This window comes from Ammospiza nelsoni, chromosome Z, assembly GCF_027579445.1.
Source record: "Ammospiza nelsoni isolate bAmmNel1 chromosome Z, bAmmNel1.pri, whole genome shotgun sequence".
NCBI lineage: Eukaryota > Metazoa > Chordata > Aves > Passeriformes > Passerellidae > Ammospiza > Ammospiza nelsoni.
In genome coordinates this window covers 66,419,883-66,441,975 of record NC_080669.1, presented here as the reverse complement: position 1 = coordinate 66,441,975, position 22,093 = coordinate 66,419,883, and positions in this window count along the sequence as shown.

Genomic DNA, 22,093 nt, shown 5'->3' with positions numbered 1-22,093 from the left:
CTCCTCTTCCAAAACACTCTGCACACCTTTCTGCAACCTCAAAAACACGATGGGAGATGTTTTCTGTGCTGGCACAGTTTCTCCCTGCCAGACATAGTGGAAAAGCTTTCTGCTAAGATGTAGACTACAAAAGACGCTAAAGACCAAGGTACGATGCTCTCCGGAGCTAAGCGCAGCTCCCGGGCGTCTTTCGGCAGAAGCCGCGCTAAGGAGAGCACTGTGAGCGGCATAATCGTCTTTGCGCCAAGAAGCCGCTTCTTCGCCTCCGCCAGCCGGAGAGAGCGGCAGCTTCGGAAAGGTGAAGAAGGAAGCTGTACAACACTGGCATTGTGTGCGCAGCTTGCCAACTGATAGACAACAGTACCTTTGCACTCTCCTGCCTTTTCCAATCACATGAACATTCCATTGGAAGCTGTTTTGGACAACTTACTCCTTCTTCTTGCAAAACACTTGGCAGACCCCTATGCAACCTCAAAAACACGATGGGAGATGTTTTCTGTGCTGGCACAGTTTCTCCCTGCCAGACATAGTGGAAAAGCTTTCTGCTAAGATGTAGACTACAAAAGACGCTAGAGAGCAAGGCACGATGCTCTCCGGAGCTAAGCGCCGCTCCCAGGCGTCTTTCGGCAAAAGCCGCGCTCCGGAGAGCACTGTGCGCGGCACAATCGTCTTTGCGCGAAGAAGCTGCTTCTTCGCCTCCGCCAGCCGGAGAGAGCGGCAGCTTCGGAAAGGTGAAGAAGGAAGCTGTACAACACTGGCATTGTGTGCGCAGCTTGCCAACTGATAGACAACAGTACCTTTGCACTCTCCTGCCTTTTCCAATCACATGAACATTCCATTGGAAGCTGTTTTGGACAACTTTCTCTCTCTTCTTGCAAAACACTCTGCACACCTTTCTGCAACCTCAAAAACACGATGGGAGATGTTTTCTGTGCTGGCACAGTTTCTCCCTGCCAGACATAGTGGAAAAGCTTTCTGCTAAGATGTAGACTACAAAAGACGCTAAAGACCAAGGTACGATGCTCTCCGGAGCTAAGCGCCGCTCCCGGGCGTCTTTCGGCAGAAGCCGCGCTCCGGAGAGCACTGTGAGCGGCACAATCGTCTTTGCGCGAAGAAGCCGCTTCTTCGCCTCCGCCAGCCGGAGAGAGCGGCAGCTTCGGAAAGGTGAAGAAGGAAGCTGTACAACACTGGCATTGTGTGCGCAGCTTGCCAACTGATAGAAAACAGTACCTTTGCACTCTCCTGCCTTTTCCAATCACATGAACATTCCATTGGAAGCTGTTTTGGACAACTTTCTCTCTCCTCTTCCAAAACACTCTGCACACCTTTCTGCAACCTCAAAAACAGGATGGGAGATGTTTTCTGTGCTGGCACAGTTTCTCCCTGCCAGACATAGTGGAAAAGCTTTCTGCTAAGATGTAGACTACAAAAGACGCTAAAGACCAAGGTACGATGCTCTCCGGAGCTAAGCGCCGCTCTCGGGCGTCTTTCGGCAGAAGCCGCGCTAAGGAGAGCACTGTGAGCGGCATAATCGTCTTTGCGCCAAGAAGCCGCTTCTTCGCCTCCGCCAGCCGGAGAGAGCGGCAGCTTCGGAAAGGTGAAGAAGGAAGCTGTACAACACTGGCATTGTGTGCGCAGCTTGCCAACTGATAGACAACAGTACCTTTGCACTCTCCTGCCTTTTCCAATCACATGAACATTCCATTGGAAGCTGTTTTGGACAACTTTCTCCTTCTTCTTGCAAAACACTTGGCAGACCCCTATGCAACCTCAAAAACACGATGGGAGATGTTTTCTGTGCTGGCACAGTTTCTCCCTGCCAGACATAGTGGAAAAGCTTTCTGCTAAGATGTAGACTACAAAAGACGCTAGAGAGCAAGGCACGATGCTCTCCGGAGCTAAGCGCCGCTCCCAGGCGTCTTTCGGCAAAAGCCGCGCTCCGGAGAGCACTGTGCGCGGCACAATCGTCTTTGCGCGAAGAATCTGCTTCTTCGCCTCCGCCAGCCGGAGAGAGCGGCAGCTTCGGAAAGGTGAAGAAGGAAGCTGTACAACACTGGCATTGTGTGCGCAGCTTGCCAACTGATAGACAACAGTACCTTTGCACTCTCCTGCCTTTTCCAATCACATGAACATTCCATTGGAAGCTGTTTTGGACAACTTTCTCTCTCTTCTTGCAAAACACTCTGCACACCTTTCTGCAACCTCAAAAACACGATGGGAGATGTTTTCTGTGCTGGCACAGTTTCTCCCTGCCAGACATAGTGGAAAAGCTTTCTGCTAAGATGTAGACTACAAAAGACGCTAAAGACCAAGGTACGATGCTCTCCGGAGCTAAGCGCAGCTCCCGGGCGTCTTTCGGCAGAAGCCGCGCTCCGGAGAGCACTGTGAGCGGCACAATCGTCATTGCGCGAAGAAGCCGCTTCTTCGCTTCCGCCAGCCAGAGAGAGCGGCAGCTTCGGACAGGTGAAGAAGGAAGCTGTACAACACTGGCATTGTGTGCGCAGCTTGCCAACTGATAGACAACAGTACCTTTGCACTCTCCTGCCTTTTCCAATCACATGAACATTCCATTGGAAGCTGTTTTGGACAACTTTCCTTTTCTTCCTGCCAAACACTTGGCAGACCCCTATGCAACCTCAAAAACACGATGGGAGATGTTTTCTGTGCTGGCACAGTTTCTCCCTGCCAGACATAGTGGAAAAGCTTTCTGCTAAGATGTAGACTACAAAAGACGCTAAAGACCAAGGTACGATGCTCTCCGGAGCTAAGCGCCGCTCCCGGGCGTCTTTCGGCAGAAGCCGCGCTCCGGAGAGCTCTGTGAGCGGCACAATCGTCTTTGCGCGAAGAAGCCGCTTCTTCGCCTCCGCCAGCCAGAGAGAGCGGCAGCTTCGGAAAGGTGAAGAAGGAAGCTGTACAACACTGGCATTGTGTGCGCAGCTTGCCAACTGATAGACAACAGTACCTTTGCACTCTCCTGCCTTTTCCAATCACATGAACATTCCATTGGAAGCTGTTTTGGACAACTTTCTCTCTCTTCTTGCAAAACACTCTGCACACCTTTCTGCAACCTCAAAAACACGATGGGAGATGTTTTCTGTGCTGGCACAGTTTCTCCCTGCCAGACATAGTGGAAAAGCTTTCTGCTAAGATGTAGACTACAAAAGACGCTAAAGACCAAGGTACGATGCTCTCCGGAGCTAAGCGCCGCTCCCGGGCGTCTTTCGGCAGAAGCCGCGCTCCGGAGAGCACTGTGAGCGGCACAATCGTCTTTGCGCGAAGAAGCCGCTTCTTCGCCTCCGCCAGCCGGAGAGAGCGGCAGCTTCGGAAAGGTGAAGAAGGAAGCTGTACAACACTGGCATTGTGTGCGCAGCTTGCCAACTGATAGACAACAGTACCTTTGCACTCTCCTGCCTTTTCCAATCACATGAACATTCCATTGGAAGCTGTTTTGGACAACTTTCTCCTTCTTCTTGCAAAACACTTGGCAGACCCCTATGCAACCTCAAAAACACGATGGGAGATGTTTTCTGTGCTGGCACAGTTTCTCCCTGCCAGACATAGTGGAAAAGCTTTCTGCTAAGATGTAGACTACAAAAGACGCTAGAGAGCAAGGCACGATGCTCTCCGGAGCTAAGCGCCGCTCCCAGGCGTCTTTCGGCAAAAGCCGCGCTCCGGAGAGCACTGTGCGCGGCACAATCGTCTTTGCGCGAAGAAGCTGCTTCTTCGCCTCCGCCAGCCGGAGAGAGCGGCAGCTTCGGAAAGGTGAAGAAGGAAGCTGTACAACACTGGCATTGTGTGCGCAGCTTGCCAACTGATAGACAACAGTACCTTTGCACTCTCCTGCCTTTTCCAATCACATGAACATTCCATTGGAAGCTGTTTTGGACAACTTTCCTTTTCTTCCTGCCAAACACTTGGCAGACCCCTATGCAACCTCAAAAACACGATGGGAGATGTTTTCTGTGCTGGCACAGTTTCTCCCTGCCAGACATAGTGGAAAAGCTTTCTGCTAAGATGTAGACTACAAAAGACGCTAAAGACCAAGGTACGATGCTCTCCGGAGCTAAGCGCCGCTCCCGGGCGTCTTTCGGCAGAAGCCGCGCTCAGGAGAGCACTGTGAGCGGCACAATCGTCTTTGCGCGAAGAAGCCGCTTCTTCGCCTCCGCCAGCCAGAGAGAGCGGCAGCTTCGGAAAGGTGAAGAAGGAAGCTGTACAACACTGGCATTGTGTGCGCAGCTTGCCAACTGATAGACAACAGTACCTTTGCACTCTCCTGCCTTTTCCAATCACATGAACATTCCATTGGAAGCTGTTTTGGACAACTTTCTCTCTCTTCTTGCAAAACACTCTGCACACCTTTCTGCAACCTCAAAAACACGATGGGAGATGTTTTCTGTGCTGGCACAGTTTCTCCCTGCCAGACATAGTGGAAAAGCTTTCTGCTAAGATGTAGACTACAAAAGACGCTAAAGACCAAGGTACGATGCTCTCCGGAGCTAAGCGCCGCTCCCGGGCGTCTTTCGGCAGAAGCCGCGCTCCGGAGAGCACTGTGAGCGGCACAATCGTCTTTGCGCGAAGAAGCCGCTTCTTCGCCTCCGCCAGCCGGAGAGAGCGGCAGCTTCGGAAAGGTGAAGAAGGAAGCTGTACAACACTGGCATTGTGTGCGCAGCTTGCCAACTGATAGACAACAGTACCTTTGCACTCTCCTGCCTTTTCCAATCACATGAACATTCCATTGGAAGCTGTTTTGGACAACTTTCTCTCTCTTCTTGCAAAACACTTGGCAGACCCCTATGCAACCTCAAAAACACGATGGGAGATGTTTTCTGTGCTGGCACAGTTTCTCCCTGCCAGACATAGTGGAAAAGCTTTCTGCTCAGATGTAGACTACAAAAGACGCTAGAGACCAAGGTACGATGCTCTCCGGAGCTAAGCGCCGCTCCCGGGCGTCTTTCGGCAGAAGCCGCGCTCCGGAGAGCACTGTGAGCGGCACAATCGTCTTTGCGCGAAGAAGCCGCTTCTTCGCCTCCGCCAGCCGGAGAGAGCGGCAGCTTCGGAAAGGTGAAGAAGGAAGCTGTACAACACTGGCATTGTGTGCGCAGCTTGCCAACTGATAGAAAACAGTACCTTTGCACTCTCCTGCCTTTTCCAATCACATGAACATTCCATTGGAAGCTGTTTTGGACAACTTTCTCTCTCCTCTTCCAAAACACTCGGAACACCTTTCTGCAACCTCAAAAACACGATGGGAGATGTTTTCTGTGCTGGCACAGTTTCTCCCTGCCAGACATAGTGGAAAAGCTTTCTGCTAAGATGTAGACTACAAAAGACGCTAAAGACCAAGGTACGATGCTCTCCGGAGCTAAGCGCCGCTCCCGGGCGTCTTTCGGCATAAGCCGCGCTAAGGAGAGCACTGTGAGCGGCATAATCGTCTTTGCGCCAAGAAGCCGCTTCTTCGCCTCCGCCAGCCGGAGAGAGCGGCAGCTTCGGAAAGGTGAAGAAGGAAGCTGTACAACACTGGCATTGTGTGCGCAGCTTGCCAACTGATAGACAACAGTACCTTTGCACTCTCCTGCCTTTTCCAATCACATGAACATTCCATTGGAAGCTGTTTTGGACAACTTTCTCCTTCTTCTTGCAAAACACTTGGCAGACCCCTATGCAACTTCAAAAACACGATGGGAGATGTTTTCTGTGCTGGCACAGTTTCTCCCTGCCAGACATAGTGGAAAAGCTTTCTGCTAAGATGTAGACTACAAAAGACGCTAGAGAGCAAGGCACGATGCTCTCCGGAGCTAAGCGCCGCTCCCAGGCGTCTTTCGGCAAAAGCCGCGCTCCGGAGAGCAATGTGCGCGGCACAATCGTCTTTGCGCGAAGAAGCTGCTTCTTCGCCTCCGCCAGCCGGAGAGAGTGGCAGCTTCGGAAAGGTGAAGAAGGAAGCTGTACAACACTGGCATTGTGTGCGCAGCTTGCCAACTGATAGACAACAGTACCTTTGCACTCTCCTGCCTTTTCCAATCACATGAACATTCCATTGGAAGCTGTTTTGGACAACTTTCTCTCTCTTCTTGCAAAACACTCTGCACACCTTTCTGCAACCTCAAAAACACGATGGGAGATGTTTTCTGTGCTGGCACAGTTTCTCCCTGCCAGACATAGTGGAAAAGCTTTCTGCTAAGATGTAGACTACAAAAGACGCTAAAGACCAAGGTACGATGCTCTCCGGAGCTAAGCGCAGCTCCCGGGCGTCTTTCGGCAGAAGCCGCGCTCCGGAGAGCACTGTGAGCGGCACAATCGTCATTGCGCGAAGAAGCCGCTTCTTCGCCTCCGCCAGCCAGAGAGAGCGGCAGCTTCGGAAAGGTGAAGAAGGAAGCTGTACAACACTGGCATTGTGTGCGCAGCTTGCCAACTGATAGACAACAGTACCTTTGCACTCTCCTGCCTTTTCCAATCACATGAACATTCCATTGGAAGCTGTTTTGGACAACTTTCCTTTTCTTCCTGCCAAACACTTGGCAGACCCCTATGCAACCTCAAAAACACGATGGGAGATGTTTTCTCTGCTGGCACAGTTTCTCCCTGCCAGACATAGTGGAAAAGCTTTCTGCTAAGATGTAGACTACAAAAGACGCTAAAGACCAAGGTACGATGCTCTCCGGAGCTAAGCGCCGCTCCCGGGCGTCTTTCGGCAGAAGCCGCGCTCCGGAGAGCACTGTGAGCGGCACAATCGTCTTTGCGCGAAGAAGCCGCTTCTTCGCCTCCGCCAGCCAGAGAGAGCGGCAGCTTCGGAAAGGTGAAGAAGGAAGCTGTACAACACTGGCATTGTGTGCGCAGCTTGCCAACTGATAGACAACAGTACCTTTGCACTCTCCTGCCTTTTCCAATCACATGAACATTCCATTGGAAGCTGTTTTGGACAACTTTCTCTCTCTTCTTGCAAAACACTCTGCACACCTTTCTGCAACCTCAAAAACACGATGGGAGATGTTTTCTGTGCTGGCACAGTTTCTCCCTGCCAGACATAGTGGAAAAGCTTTCTGCTAAGATGTAGACTACAAAAGACGCTAAAGACCAAGGTACGATGCTCTCCGGAGCTAAGCGCAGCTCCCGGGCGTCTTTCGGCAGAAGCCGCGCTCCGGAGAGCACTGTGAGCGGCACAATCGTCATTGCGCGAAGAAGCCGCTTCTTCGCCTCCGCCAGCCGGAGAGAGCGGCAGCTTCGGAAAGGTGAAGAAGGAAGCTGTACAACACTGGCATTGTGTGCGCAGCTTGCCAACTGATAGACAACAGTACCTTTGCACTCTCCTGCCTTTTCCAATCACATGAACATTCCATTGGAAGCTGTTTTGGACAACTTTCTCTCTCTTCTTGCAAAACACTCTGCACACCTTTCTGCAACCTCAAAAACACGATGGGAGATGTTTTCTGTGCTGGCACAGTTTCTCCCTGCCAGACATAGTGGAAAAGCTTTCTGCTAAGATGTAGACTACAAAAGACGCTAAAGACCAAGGTACGATGCTCTCCGGAGCTAAGCGCCGCTCCCGGGCGTCTTTCGGCAGAAGCCGCGCTCCGGAGAGCACTGTGAGCGGCACAATCGTCTTTGCGCGAAGAAGCCGCTTCTTCGCCTCCGCCAGCCGGAGAGAGCGGCAGCTTCGGAAAGGTGAAGAAGGAAGCTGTACAACACTGGCATTGTGTGCGCAGCTTGCCAACTGATAGACAACAGTACCTTTGCACTCTCCTGCCTTTTCCAATCACATGAACATTCCATTGGAAGCTGTTTTGGACAACTTTCCTTTTCTTCCTGCCAAACACTTGGCAGACCCCTATGCAACCTCAAAAACACGATGGGAGATGTTTTCTGTGCTGGCACAGTTTCTCCCTGCCAGACATAGTGGAAAAGCTTTCTGCTAAGATGTAGACTACAAAAGACGCTAAAGACCAAGGTACGATGCTCTCCGGAGCTAAGCGCCGCTCCCGGGCGTCTTTCGGCAGAAGCCGCGCTCAGGAGAGCACTGTGAGTGGCACAATCGTCTTTGCGCGAAGAAGCCGCTTCTTCGCCTCCGCCAGCCGGAGAGAGCGGCAGCTTCGGAAAGGTGAAGAAGGAAGCTGTACAACACCGGCATTGTGTGCGCAGCTTGCCAACTGATAGAAAACAGTACCTTTGCAATCTCCTGCCTTTTCCAATCACATGAATATTCCATTGGAAGCTGTTTTGGAGGACTTTCTCTCTCTTCTTGCAAAACACTCTGCACACCTTTCTGCAACCTCAAAAAAACGATGGGAGATGTTTTCTGTGCTGGCACAGTTTCTCCCTGCCAGACATAGTGGAAAAGCTTTCTGCTAAGATGTAGACTACAAAAGACGCTAAAGACCAAGGTACGATGCTCTCCGGAGCTAAGCGCCGCTCCCAGGCGTCTTTCGGCAAAAGCCGCGCTCCGGAGAGCACTGTGAGCGGCACAATCGTCATTGCGTGAAGAAGCCGCTTCTTCGCCTCCGCCAGCCAGAGAGAGCGGCAGCTTCGGAAAGGTGAAGAAGGAAGCTGTACAACACTGGCATTGTGTGCGCAGCTTGCCAACTGATAGACAACAGTACCTTTGCACTCTCCTGCCTTTTCCAATCACATGAACATTCCATTGGAAGCTGTTTTGGACAACTTTCCTTTTCTTCCTGCCAAACACTTGGCAGACCCCTATGCAACCTCAAAAACACGATGGGAGATGTTTTCTCTGCTGGCACAGTTTCTCCCTGCCAGACATAGTGGAAAAGCTTTCTGCTAAGATGTAGACTACAAAAGACGCTAAAGACCAAGGTACGATGCTCTCCGGAGCTAAGCGCCGCTCCCGGGCGTCTTTCGGCAGAAGCCGCGCTCAGGAGAGCACTGTGAGTGGCACAATCGTCTTTGCGCGAAGAAGCCGCTTCTTCGCCTCCGCCAGCCGGAGAGAGCGGCAGCTTCGGAAAGGTGAAGAAGGAAGCTGTACAACACCGGCATTGTGTGCGCAGCTTGCCAACTGATAGAAAACAGTACCTTTGCAATCTCCTGCCTTTTCAAATCACATTAATATTCCATTGGAAGCTGTTTTGGACGACTTTTTCTCTCTTCTTGCAAAACACTCTGCACACCTTTCTGCAACCTCAAAAACACGATGGGAGATGTTTTCTGTGCTGGCACAGTTTCTCCCTGCCAGACATAGTGGAAAAGCTTTCTGCTAAGATGTAGACTACAAAAGACGCTAGAGACCAAGGTACGATGCTCTCCGGAGCTAAGCGCCGCTCCCGGGCGTCTTTCGGCAGAAGCCGCCCTCCGGAGAGCACTGTGAGCGGCACAATCGTCTTTGCGTGAAGAAGCCGCTTCTTCGCCTCCGCCAGCCGGAGAGAGCGGCATCATCGGAAAGGTGAAGAAGGAAGCTGTACAACACTGGCATTGTGTGCGCAGCTTGCCAACTGATAGAAAACAGTACCTTTGCACTCTCCTGCCTTTTCCAATCACATGAACATTCCATTGGAAGCTGTTTTGGACAACTTTCTCTCTTTTCTTGCAAAACACTTGGCAGACCCCTATGCAACCTCAAAAACACGATGGGAGATGTTTTCTGTGCTGGCACAGTTTCTCCCTGCCAGACATAGTGGAAAAGCTTTCTGCTCAGATGTAGACTACAAAAGACGCTAGAGACCAAGGTACGATGCTCTCCGGAGCTAAGCGCCGCTCCCGGGCGTCTTTCGGCAGAAGCCGCGCTCCGGAGAGCACTGTGAGCGGCACAATCGTCTTTGCGCGAAGAAGCCGCTTCTTCGCCTCCGCCAGCCGGAGAGAGCGGCAGCTTCGGAAAGGTGAAGAAGGAAGCTGTACAACACTGGCATTGTGTGCGCAGCTTGCCAACTGATAGAAAACAGTACCTTTGCACTCTCCTGCCTTTTCCAATCACATGAACATTCCATTGGAAGCTGTTTTGGACAACTTTCTCTCTCCTCTTCCAAAACACTCTGCACACCTTTCTGCAACCTCAAAAAAACGATGGGAGATGTTTTCTGTGCTGGCACAGTTTCTCCCTGCCAGACATAGTGGAAAAGCTTTCTGCTAAGATGTAGACTACAAAAGACGCTAAAGACCAAGGTACGATGCTCTCCGGAGCTAAGCGCCGCTCCCGGGCGTCTTTCGGCAGAAGCCGCGCTAAGGAGAGCACTGTGAGCGGCATAATCGTCTTTGCGCCAAGAAGCCGCTTCTTCGCCTCCGCCAGCCGGAGAGAGCGGCAGCTTCGGAAAGGTGAAGAAGGAAGCTGTACAACACTGGCATTGTGTGCGCAGCTTGCCAACTGATAGACAACAGTACCTTTGCACTCTCCTGCCTTTTCCAATCACATGAACATTCCATTGGAAGCTGTTTTGGACAACTTTCTCCTTCTTCTTGCAAAACACTTGGCAGACCCCTATGCAACCTCAAAAACACGATGGGAGATGTTTTCTGTGCTGGCACAGTTTCTCCCTGCCAGACATAGTGGAAAAGCTTTCTGCTAAGATGTAGACTACAAAAGACGCTAGAGAGCAAGGCACGATGCTCTCCGGAGCTAAGCACCGCTCCTAGGCGTCTTTCGGCAAAAGCCGCGCTCCGGAGAGCACTGTGCGCGGCACAATCGTCTTTGCGCGAAGAAGCTGCTTCTTCGCCTCCGCCAGCCGGAGAGAGCGGCAGCTTCGGAAAGGTGAAGAAGGAAGCTGTACAACACTGGCATTGTGTGCGCAGCTTGCCAACTGATAGACAACAGTACCTTTGCACTCTCCTGCCTTTTCCAATCACATGAACATTCCATTGGAAGCTGTTTTGGACAACTTTCTCTCTCTTCTTGCAAAACACTCTGCACACCTTTCTGCAACCTCAAAAACACGATGGGAGATGTTTTCTGTGCTGGCACAGTTTCTCCCTGCCAGACATAGTGGAAAAGCTTTCTGCTAAGATGTAGACTACAAAAGACGCTAAAGACCAAGGTACGATGCTCTCCGGAGCTAAGCGCAGCTCCCGGGCGTCTTTCGGCACAAGCCGCGCTCCGGAGAGCACTGTGAGCGGCACAATCGTCATTGCGCGAAGAAGCCGCTTCTTCGCCTCCGCCAGCCAGAGAGAGCGGCAGCTTCGGAAAGGTGAAGAAGGAAGCTCTACAACACTGGCATTGTGTGCGCAGCTTGCCAACTGATAGACAACAGTACCTTTGCACTCTCCTGCCTTTTCCAATCACATGAACATTCCATTGGAAGCTGTTTTGGACAACTTTCCTTTTCTTCCTGCCAAACACTTGGCAGACCCCTATGCAACCTCAAAAACACGATGGGAGATGTTTTCTGTGCTGGCACAGTTTCTCCCTGCCAGACATAGTGGAAAAGCTTTCTGCTAAGATGTAGACTACAAAAGACGCTAAAGACCAAGGTACGATGCTCTCCGGAGCTAAGCGCCGCTCCCGGGCGTCTTTCGGCAGAAGCCGCGCTCCGGAGAGCACTGTGAGCGGCACAATCGTCTTTGCGCGAAGAAGCCGCTTCTTCGCCTCCGCCAGCCAGAGAGAGCGGCAGCTTCGGAAAGGTGAAGAAGGAAGCTGTACAACACTGGCATTGTGTGCGCAGCTTGCCAACTGATAGACAACAGTACCTTTGCACTCTCCTGCCTTTTCCAATCACATGAACATTCCATTGGAAGCTGTTTTGGACAACTTTCTCTCTCTTCTTGCAAAACACTTGGCAGACCCCTATGCAACCTCAAAAACACGATGGGAGATGTTTTCTGTGCTGGCACAGTTTCTCCCTGCCAGACATAGTGGAAAAGCTTTCTGCTCAGATGTAGACTACAAAAGACGCTAAAGACCAAGGTACGATGCTCTCCGGAGCTAAGCGCAGCTCCCGGGCGTCTTTCGGCAGAAGCCGCGCTCCGGAGAGCACTGTGAGCGGCACAATCGTCTTTGCGCGAAGAAGCCGCTTCTTCGCCTCCGCCAGCCGGAGAGAGCGGCAGCTTCGGAAAGGTGAAGAAGGAAGCTGTACAACACTGGCATTGTGTGCGCAGCTTGCCAACTGATAGACAACAGTACCTTTGCACTCTCCTGCCTTTTCCAATCACATGAACATTCCATTGGAAGCTGTTTTGGACAACTTTCTCTCTCTTCTTGCAAAACACTCTGCACACCTTTCTGCAACCTCAAAAACACGATGGGAGATGTTTTCTGTGCTGGCACAGTTTCTCCCTGCCAGACATAGTGGAAAAGCTTTCTGCTAAGATGTAGACTACAAAAGACGCTAAAGACCAAGGTACGATGCTCTCCGGAGCTAAGCGCCGCTCCCGGGCGTCTTTCGGCAGAAGCCGCGCTCCGGAGAGCACTGTGAGCGGCACAATCGTCTTTGCGCGAAGAAGCCGCTTCTTCGCCTCCGCCAGCCGGAGAGAGCGGCAGCTTCGGAAAGGTGAAGAAGGAAGCTGTACAACACTGGCATTGTGTGCGCAGCTTGCCAACTGATAGACAACAGTACCTTTGCACTCTCCTGCCTTTTCCAATCACATGAACATTCCATTGGAAGCTGTTTTGGACAACTTTCCTTTTCTTCCTGCCAAACACTTGGCAGACCCCTATGCAACCTCAAAAACACGATGGGAGATGTTTTCTGTGCTGGCACAGTTTCTCCCTGCCAGACATAGTGGAAAAGCTTTCTGCTAAGATGTAGACTACAAAAGACGCTAAAGACCAAGGTACGATGCTCTCCGGAGCTAAGCGCCGCTCCCTGGCGTCTTTCGGCAGAAGCCGCGCTCAGGAGAGCACTGTGAGTGGCACAATCGTCTTTGCGCGAAGAAGCCGCTTCTTCGCCTCCGCCAGCCGGAGAGAGCGGCAGCTTCGGAAAGGTGAAGAAGGAAGCTGTACAACACCGGCATTGTGTGCACAGCTTGCCAACTGATAGAAAACAGTACCTTTGCAATCTCCTGCCTTTTCCAATCACATGAATATTCCATTGGAAGCTGTTTTGGACGACTTTCTCTCTCTTCTTGCAAAACACTCTGCACACCTTTCTGCAACCTCAAAAACACGATGGGAGATGTTTTCTGTGCTGGCACAGTTTCTCCCTGCCAGACATAGTGGAAAAGCTTTCTGCTAAGATGTAGACTACAAAAGACGCTAGAGACCAAGGTACGATGCTCTCCGGAGCTAAGCGCCGCTCCCGGGCGTCTTTCGGCCGAAGCCGCGCTAAGGAGAGCACTGTGAGCGGCACAATCGTCTTTGCGCGAAGAAGCCGCTTCTTCGCTTCCGCCAGCCGGAGAGAGCGGCAGCTTCGGAAAGGTGAAGAAGGAAGCTGTACAACACTGGCATTGTGTGCGCAGCTTGCCAACTGATAGACAACAGTACCTTTGCACTCTCCTGCCTTTTCCAATCACATGAACATTCCATTGGAAGCTGTTTTGGACAATTTTCTCTCTCCTCTTCCAAAACACTCTGCACATTTTTCTGCAACCTCAAAAACACGATGGGAGATGTTTTCTGTGCTGGCACAGTTTCTCCCTGCCAGACATAGTGGAAAAGCTTTCTGCTAAGATGTAGACTACAAAAGACGCTAAAGACCAAGGTACGATGCTCTCCGGAGCTAAGCGCCGCTCCCGGGCGTCTTTCGGCAGAAGCCGCGCTAAGGAGAGCACTGTGAGCGGCAGAATCGTCTTTGCGCGAAGACGCCGCTTCTTCACCTCCGCCAGCCAGAGAGAGTGGCAGCTTCGGAAAGGTGAAGAAGGAAGCTGTACAACACTGGCATTGTGAGCGCAGCTTGCCAACTGATAGACAACAGTACCTTTGCACTCTCCTGCCTTTTCCAATCACATGAACATTCCATTGGAAGCTGTTTTGGACAACTTTCTCTCTATTCTTGCAAAACACTCTGCACACCATTCTGCAACCTCAAAAACACGATGGGAGATGTTTTCTGTGCTGGCACAGTTTCTCCCTGCCAGACATAGTGGAAAAGCTTTCTGCTAAGATGTAGACTACAAAAAACGCTAAAGACCAAGGTACGATGCTCTCCGGAGCTAAGCGCAGCTCCTGGGCGTCTTTCGGCAGAAGCCGCGCTCCGGAGAGCACTGTGAGCGGCACAATCGTCTTTGCGCGAAGAAGCCGCTTCTTCACCTCCGCCAGCCAGAGAGAGCGGCAGCTTCGGAAAGGTGAAGAAGGAAGCTGTACAACACTGGCATTGTGTGCGCAGCTTGCCCACTGATAGACAACAGTACCTTTGCACTCTCCTGCCTTTTCCAATCACATGAACATTCCATTGGAAGCTGTTTTGGACAACTTTCTCTCTCTTCTTGCAAAACACACTGCACACCTTTCTGCAACCTCAAAAACACGATGGGAGATGTTTTCTGTGCTGGCACAGTTTCTCCCTGCCAGACATAGTGGAAAAGCTTTCTGCTAAGATGTAGACTACAAAAGACGCTAAAGACCAAGGTACGATGCTCTCCGGAGCTAAGCGCCGCTCCCGGGCGTCTTTCGGCAGAAGCCGCGCTCCGGAGAGCACTGTGAGCGGCACAATCGTCTTTGCGCGAAGAAGCCGCTTCTTCGCTTCCGCCAGCCGGAGAGAGCGGCAGCTTCGGAAAGGTGAAGAAGGAAGCTGTACAACACTGGCATTGTGTGCGCAGCTTGCCAACTGATACAAAACAGTACCTTTGCACTCTCCTGCCTTTTCCAATCACATGAACATTCCATTGGAAGCTGTTTTGGACAACTTTCTCTCTCTTCTTGCAAAACACTCTGCACACCTTTCTGCAACCTCAAAAACACGATGGGAGATGTTTTCTGTGCTGGCACAGTTTCTCCCTGCCAGACATAGTGGAAAAGCTTTCTGCTAAGATGTAGACTACAAAAGACGCTAGAGACCAAGGTACGATGCTCTCCGGAGCTAAGCGCCGCTCCCGGGCGTCTTTCGGCAGAAGCCGCACTCAGGAGAGCACTGTGAGCGGCACAATCGTCTTTGCGCGAAGAAGCCGCTTCTTCGCCTCCGCCAGCCGGAGAGAGCGGCAGCTTCGGAAAGGTGAAGAAGGAAGCTCTACAACACTGGCATTGTGTGCGCAGCTTGCCAACTGATAGACAACAGTACCTTTGCACTCTCCTGCCTTTTCCAATCACATGAACATTCCATTGGAAGCTGTTTTGGACAACTTTCTCTCTCTTCATGCAAAACACTTGGCAGACCCCTATGCAACCTCAAAAACACGATGGGAGATGTTTTCTGTGCTGGCACAGTTTCTCCCTGCCAGACATAGTGGAAAAGCTTTCTGCTAAGATGTAGACTACAAAAGACGCTAGAGACCAAGGTACGATGCTCTCCGGAGCTAAGCGCCGCTCCCGGGCGTCTTTCGGCAAAAGCCGCGCTCCGGAGAGCACTGTGAGCGGCACAATCGTCTTTGCGCGAAGAAGCTGCTTCTTCGCCTCCGCCAGCCGGAGAGAGCGGCAGCTTCGGAAAGGTGAAGAAGGAAGCTCTACAACACTGGCATTGTGTGCGCAGCTTGCCAACTGATAGACAACAGTACCTTTGCACTCTCCTGCCTTTTCCAATCACATGAACATTCCATTGGAAGCTGTTTTGGACAACTTTCTCTCTCTTCTTGCAAAACACTTGGCAGACCCCTATGCAACCTCAAAAACACGATGGGAGATGTTTTCTGTGCTGGCACAGTTTCTCCCTGCCAGACATAGTGGAAAAGCTTTCTGCTCAGATGTAGACTACAAAAGACGCTAGAGACCAAGGTACGATCCTCTCCGGAGCTAAGCGCCGCTCCCGGGCGTCTTTCGGCAAAAGACGCGCTCCGGAGAGCACTGTGAGCGGCACAATCGTCTTTGCGCGAAGAAGCCGCTTCTTCGCCTCCGCCAGCCGGAGAGAGCGGCAGCTTCGGAAAGGTGAAGAAGGAAGCTGTACAACACTGGCATTGTGTGCGCAGCTTGCCAACTGATAGACAACAGTACCTTTGCACTCTCCTGCCTTTTCCAATCACATGAACATTCCATTGGAAGCTGTTTTGGACAACTTTCTCTCTCTTCTTGCAAAACACTTGGCAGACCCCTATGCAACCTCAAAAACACGATGGGAGATGTTTTCTGTGCTGGCACAGTTTCTCCCTGCCAGACATAGTGGAAAAGCTTTCTGCTAAGATGTAGACTACAAAAGACGCTAGAGACCAAGGTATGATGCTCTCCGCAGCTAAGCGCCGCTCCCGGGCGTCTTTCGGCAAAAGCCGCGCTCCGGAGAGCACTGTGAGCGGCACAATCGTCTTTGCGCGAAGAAGCCGCTTCTTCGCCTCCGCCAGCCGGAGAGAGCGGCATCATCGGAAAGGTGAAGAAGGAAGCTGTACAACACTGGCATTGTGTGCGCAGCTTGCCAACTGATAGACAACAGTACCTTTGCACTCTCCTGCCTTTTCCAATCACATGAACATTCCATTGGAAGCTGTTTTGGACAACTTTCTCTCTCTTCTTGCAAAACACTCTGCACACCTTTCTGCAACCTCAAAAACACGATGGGAGATGTTTTCTGTGCTGGCACAGTTTCTCCCTGCCAGACATAGTGGAAAAGCTTTCTGCTAAGATGTAGACTACAAAAGACGCTAAAGACCAAGGTACGATGCTCTCCGGAGCTAAGCGCAGCTCCCGGGCGTCTTTCGGCAGAAGCCGCGCTCCGGAGAGCACTGTGAGCGGCACAATCGTCATTGCGCGAAGAAGCCGCTTCTGCGCCTCCGCCAGCCGGAGAGAGCGGCAGCTTCGGAAAGGTGAAGAAGGAAGCTGTACAACACTGGCATTGTGTGCGCAGCTTGCCAACTGATAGACAACAGTACCTTTGCACTCTCCTGCCTTTTCCAATCACATGAACATTCCATTGGAAGCTGTTTTGGACAACTTTCCTTTTCTTCCTGCCAAACACTTGGCAGACCCCTATGCAACCTCAAAAACACGATGGGAGATGTTTTCTGTGCTGGCACAGTTTCTCCCTGCCAGACATAGTGGAAAAGCTTTCTGCTAAGATGTAGACTACAAAAGACGCTAAAGACCAAGGTACGATGCTCTCCGGAGCTAAGCGCCGCTCCCGGGCGTCTTTCGGCAGAAGCCGCGCTCAGGAGAGCACTGTGAGCGGCACAATCGTCTTTGCGCGAAGAAGCCGCTTCTTCGCCTCCGCCAGCCGGAGAGAGCGGCAGCTTCGGAAAGGTGAAGAAGGAAGCTGTACAACACTGGCATTGTGTGCGCAGCTTGCCAACTGATAGAAAACAGTACCTTTGCAATCTCCTGCCTTTTCCAATCTCATGAATATTCCATTGGAAGCTGTTTTGGACGGCTTTCTCTCTCTTCTTGCAAAACACTCTGCACACCTTTCTGCAACCTCAAAAACACGATGGGAGATGTTTTCTGTGCTGGCACAGTTTCTCCCTGCCAGACATAGTGGAAAAGCTTTCTGCTAAGATGTAGACTACAAAAGACGCTAGAGACCAAGGTACGATGCTCTCCGGAGCTAAGCGCCGCTCCCGGGCGTCTTTCGGCCAAAGCCGCGCTAAGGAGAGCACTGTGAGCGGCACAATCGTCTTTGCGCGAAGAAGCCGCTTCTTCGCTTCCGCCAGCCGGAGAGAGCGGCAGCTTCGGAAAGGTGAAGAAGGAAGCTGTACAACACTGGCATTGTGTGCGCAGCTCGCCAACTGATAGACAACAGTACCTTTGCACTCTCCTGCCTTTTCCAATCACATGAACATTCCATTGGAAGCTGTTTTGGACAATTTTCTCTCTCTTCTTGCAAAACACTCTGCACACCTTTGTGCAACCTCCAAAACACGATGGGAGATGTTTTCTGTGCTGGCACAGTTTCTCCCTGCCAGACATAGTGGAAAAGCTTTCTGCTAAGATGTAGACTACAAAAGACGCTAAAGACCAAGGTACGATGCTCTCCGGAGCTAAGCGCCGCTCCCGGGCGTCTTTCGGCAGAAGCCGCGCTCCGGAGAGCACTGTGAGCGGCATAATCGTCTTTGCGCGAAGAAGCCGCTTCTTCACCTCCGCCAGCCAGAGAGAGCGGCAGCTTCGGAAAGGTGAAGAAGGAAGCTGTACAACACTGGCATTGTGTGCGCAGCTTGCCAACTGATAGACAACAGTACCTTTGCACTCTCCTGCCTTTTCCAATCACATGAACATTCCATTGGAAGCTGTTTTGGACAACTTTCTCTCTCTTCTTGCAAAACACTCTGCACACCTTTCTGCAACCTCAAAAACACGATGGGAGATGTTTTCTGTGCTGGCACAGTTTCTCCCTGCCAGACATAGTGGAAAAGCTTTCTGCTAAGATGTAGACTACAAAAGACGCTAAAGACCAAGGTACGATGCTCTCCGGAGCTAAGCGCCGCTCCCGGGCGTCTTTCGGCAGAAGCCGCGCTCCGGAGAGCTCTGTGAGCGGCACAATCGTCTTTGCGCGAAGAAGCCGCTTCTTCGCCTCCGCCAGCCGGAGAGAGCGGCAGCTTCGGAAAGGTGAAGAAGGAAGCTGTACAACACTGGCATTGTGTGCGCAGCTTGCCAACTGATAGACAACAGTACCTTTGCACTCTCCTGCCTTTTCCAATCACATGAACATTCCATTGGAAGCTGTTTTGGACAATTTTCTCTCTCTTCTTGCAAAACACTCTGCACACCTTTCTGCAACCTCAAAAACACGATGGGAGATGTTTTCTGTGCTGGCACAGTTTCTCCCTGCCAGACATAGTGGAAAAGCTTTCTGCTAAGATGTAGACTACAAAAGACGCTAAAGACCAAGGTACGATGCTCTCCGGAGCTAAGCGCCGCTCCCGGGCGTCTTTCGGCAGAAGCCGCGCTCCGGAGAGCACTGTGAGCGGCACAATCGTCTTTGCGCGAAGACGCCGCTTCTTCACCTCCGCCAGCCAGAGAGAGCGGCAGCTTCGGAAAGGTGAAGAAGGAAGCTGTACAACACTGGCATTGTGTGCGCAGCTTGCCAACTGATAGACAACAGTACCTTTGCACTCTCCTGCCTTTTCCAATCACATGAACATTCCATTGGAAGCTGTTTTGGACAACTTTCTCTCTATTCTTGCAAAACACTCTGCACACCTTTCTGCAACCTCAAAAACACGATGGGAGATGTTTTCTGTGCTGGCACAGTTTCTCCCTGCCAGACATAGTGGAAAAGCTTTCTGCTAAGATGTAGACTACAAAAGACGCTAAAGACCAAGGTACGATGCTCTCCGGAGCTAAGCGCCGCTCCCGGGCGTCTTTCGGCAGAAGCCGCGCTCCGGAGAGCACTGTGAGCGGCACAATCGTCTTTGCGCGAAGAAGCCGCTTCTTCACCTCCGCCAGCCAGAGAGAGCGGCAGCTTCGGAAAGGTGAAGAAGGAAGCTGTACAACACTGGCATTGTGTGCGCAGCTTGTCCACTGATAGACAACAGTACCTTTGCACTCTCCTGCCTTTTCCAATCACATGAACATTCCATTGGAAGCTGTTTTGGACAACTTTCTCTCTATTCTTGCAAAACACACTGCACACCTTTCTGCAACCTCAAAAACACGATGGGAGATGTTTTGTGTGCTGGCACAGTTTCTCCCTGCCAGACATAGTGGAAAAGCTTTCTGCTAAGATGTAGACTACAAAAGACGCTAAAGACCAAGGTACGATCCTCTCCGGAGCTAAGCGCCGCTCCCGGGCGTCTTTCGGCAGAAGCCGCGCTCCGGAGAGCACTGTGAGCGGCACAATCGTCTTTGCGCGAAGAAGCCGCTTCTTCGCCTCCGCCAGCCGGAGAGAGCGGCAGCTTCGGAAAGGTGAAGAAGGAAGCTGTACAACACTGGCATTGTGTGCGCAGCTTGCCAACTGATAGAAAACAGTACCTTTGCACTCTCCTGCCTTTTCCAATCACATGAACATTCCATTGGAAGCTGTTTTGGACAACTTTCTCTCTCCTCTTCCAAAACACTCTGCACACCTTTCTGCAACCTCAAAAACACGATGGGAGATGTTTTCTGTGCTGGCACAGTTTCTCCCTGCCAGACATAGTGGAAAAGCTTTCTGCTAAGATGTAGACTACAAAAGACCCTAGAGACCAAGGTACGATGCTCTCCGGAGCTAAGCGCCGCTCCCGGGCGTCTTTCGGCAGAAGCCGCACTCAGGAGAGCACTGTGAGCGGCACAATCGTCTTTGCGCGAAGAAGCCGCTTCTTCGCTTCCGCCAGCCGGAGAGAGCGGCAGCTTCGGAAAGGTGAAGAAGGAAGCTGTACAACACTGGCATTGTGTGCGCAGCTTGCCAACTGATAGAAAACAGTACCTTTGCACTCTCCTGCCTTTTCCAATCACATGAACATTCCATTGGAAGCTGTTTTGGACAACTTTCTCTCTCTTCTTGCAAAACACTTGGCAGACCCCTATGCAACCTCAAAAACACGATGGGAGATGTTTTCTGTGCTGGCACAGTTTCTCCCTGCCAGACATAGTGGAAAAGCTTTCTGCTCAGATGTAGACTACAAAAGACGCTAGAGAGCATGGTACGATCCTCTCCGGAGCTAAGCGCCGCTCCCGGGCGTCTTTCGGCAAAAGCCGCGCTCCGGAGAGCACTGTGAGCGGCACAATCGTCTTTGCGCCAAGAAGCCGCTTCTTCGCCTCCGCCAGCCGGAGAGAGCGGCAGCTTCGGAAAGGTGAAGAAGGAAGCTGTACAACACCGGCATTGTGTGCGCAGCTTGCCAACTGATAGAAAACAGTACCTTTGCACTCTCCTGCCTTTTCCAATCACATGAACATTCCATTGGAAGCTGTTTTGGACAACTTTCTCTCTATTCTTGCAAAACACTCTGCACACCTTTCTGCAACCTCAAAAACACGATGGGAGATGTTTTCTGTGCTGGCACAGTTTCTCCCTGCCAGACATAGTGGAAAAGCTTTCTGCTAAGATGTAGACTACAAAAGACGCTAGAGACCAAGGTACGATGCTCTCCGGAGCTAAGCGCCGCTCCCGGGCGTCTTTCGGCAGAAGCCGCGCTAAGGAGAGCACTGTGCGCGGCACAATCGTCTTTGCGCAAAGAAGCCGCTTCTTCGCCTCCGCCAGCCGGAGAGAGCGGCAGCTTCGGAAAGGTGAAGAAGGAAGCTGTACAACACTGGCATTGTGTGCGCAGCTTGCCAACTGATAGAAAACAGTACCTTTGCACTCTCCTGCCTTTTCCAATCACATGAACATTCCATTGGAAGCTGTTTTGGACAACTTTCTCTCTATTCTTGCAAAACACACTGCACACTTTTCTGCAACCTCAAAAACACGATGGGAGATGTTTTGTGTGCTGGCACAGTTTCTCCCTGCCAGACATAGTGGAAAAGCTTTCTGCTAAGATGTAGACTACAAAAGACGCTAAAGACCAAGGTACGATCCTCTCCGGAGCTAAGCGCCGCTCCCTGGCGTCTTTCGGCAGAAGCCGCGCTCCGGAGAGCACTGTGAGCGGCACAATCGTCTTTGCGCGAAGAAGCCGCTTCTTCGCCTCCGCCAGCCGGAGAGAGCGGCAGCTTCGGAAAGGTGAAGAAGGAAGCTGTACAACACTGGCATTGTGTGCGCAGCTTGCCAACTGATAGAAAACAGTACCTTTGCACTCTCCTGCCTTTTCCAATCACATGAACATTCCATTGGAAGCTGTTTTGGACAACTTTCTCTCTCCTCTTCCAAAACACTCTGCACACCTTTCTGCAACCTCAAAAACACGATGGGAGATGTTTTCTGTGCTGGCACAGTTTCTCCCTGCCAGACATAGTGGAAAAGCTTTCTGCTAAGATGTAGACTACAAAAGACGCTAGAGACCAAGGTACGATGCTCTCCGGAGCTAAGCGCCGCTCCCGGGCGTCTTTCGGCAGAAGCCGCACTCAGGAGAGCACTGTGAGCGGCACAATCGTCTTTGCGCGAAGAAGCCGCTTCTTCGCTTCCGCCAGCCGGAGAGAGCGGCAGCTTCGGAAAGGTGAAGAAGGAAGCTGTACAACACTGGCATTGTGTGCGCAGCTTGCCAACTGATAGAAAACAGTACCTTTGCACTCTCCTGCCTTTTCCAATCACATGAACATTCCATTGGAAGCTGTTTTGGACAACTTTCTCTCTCTTCTTGC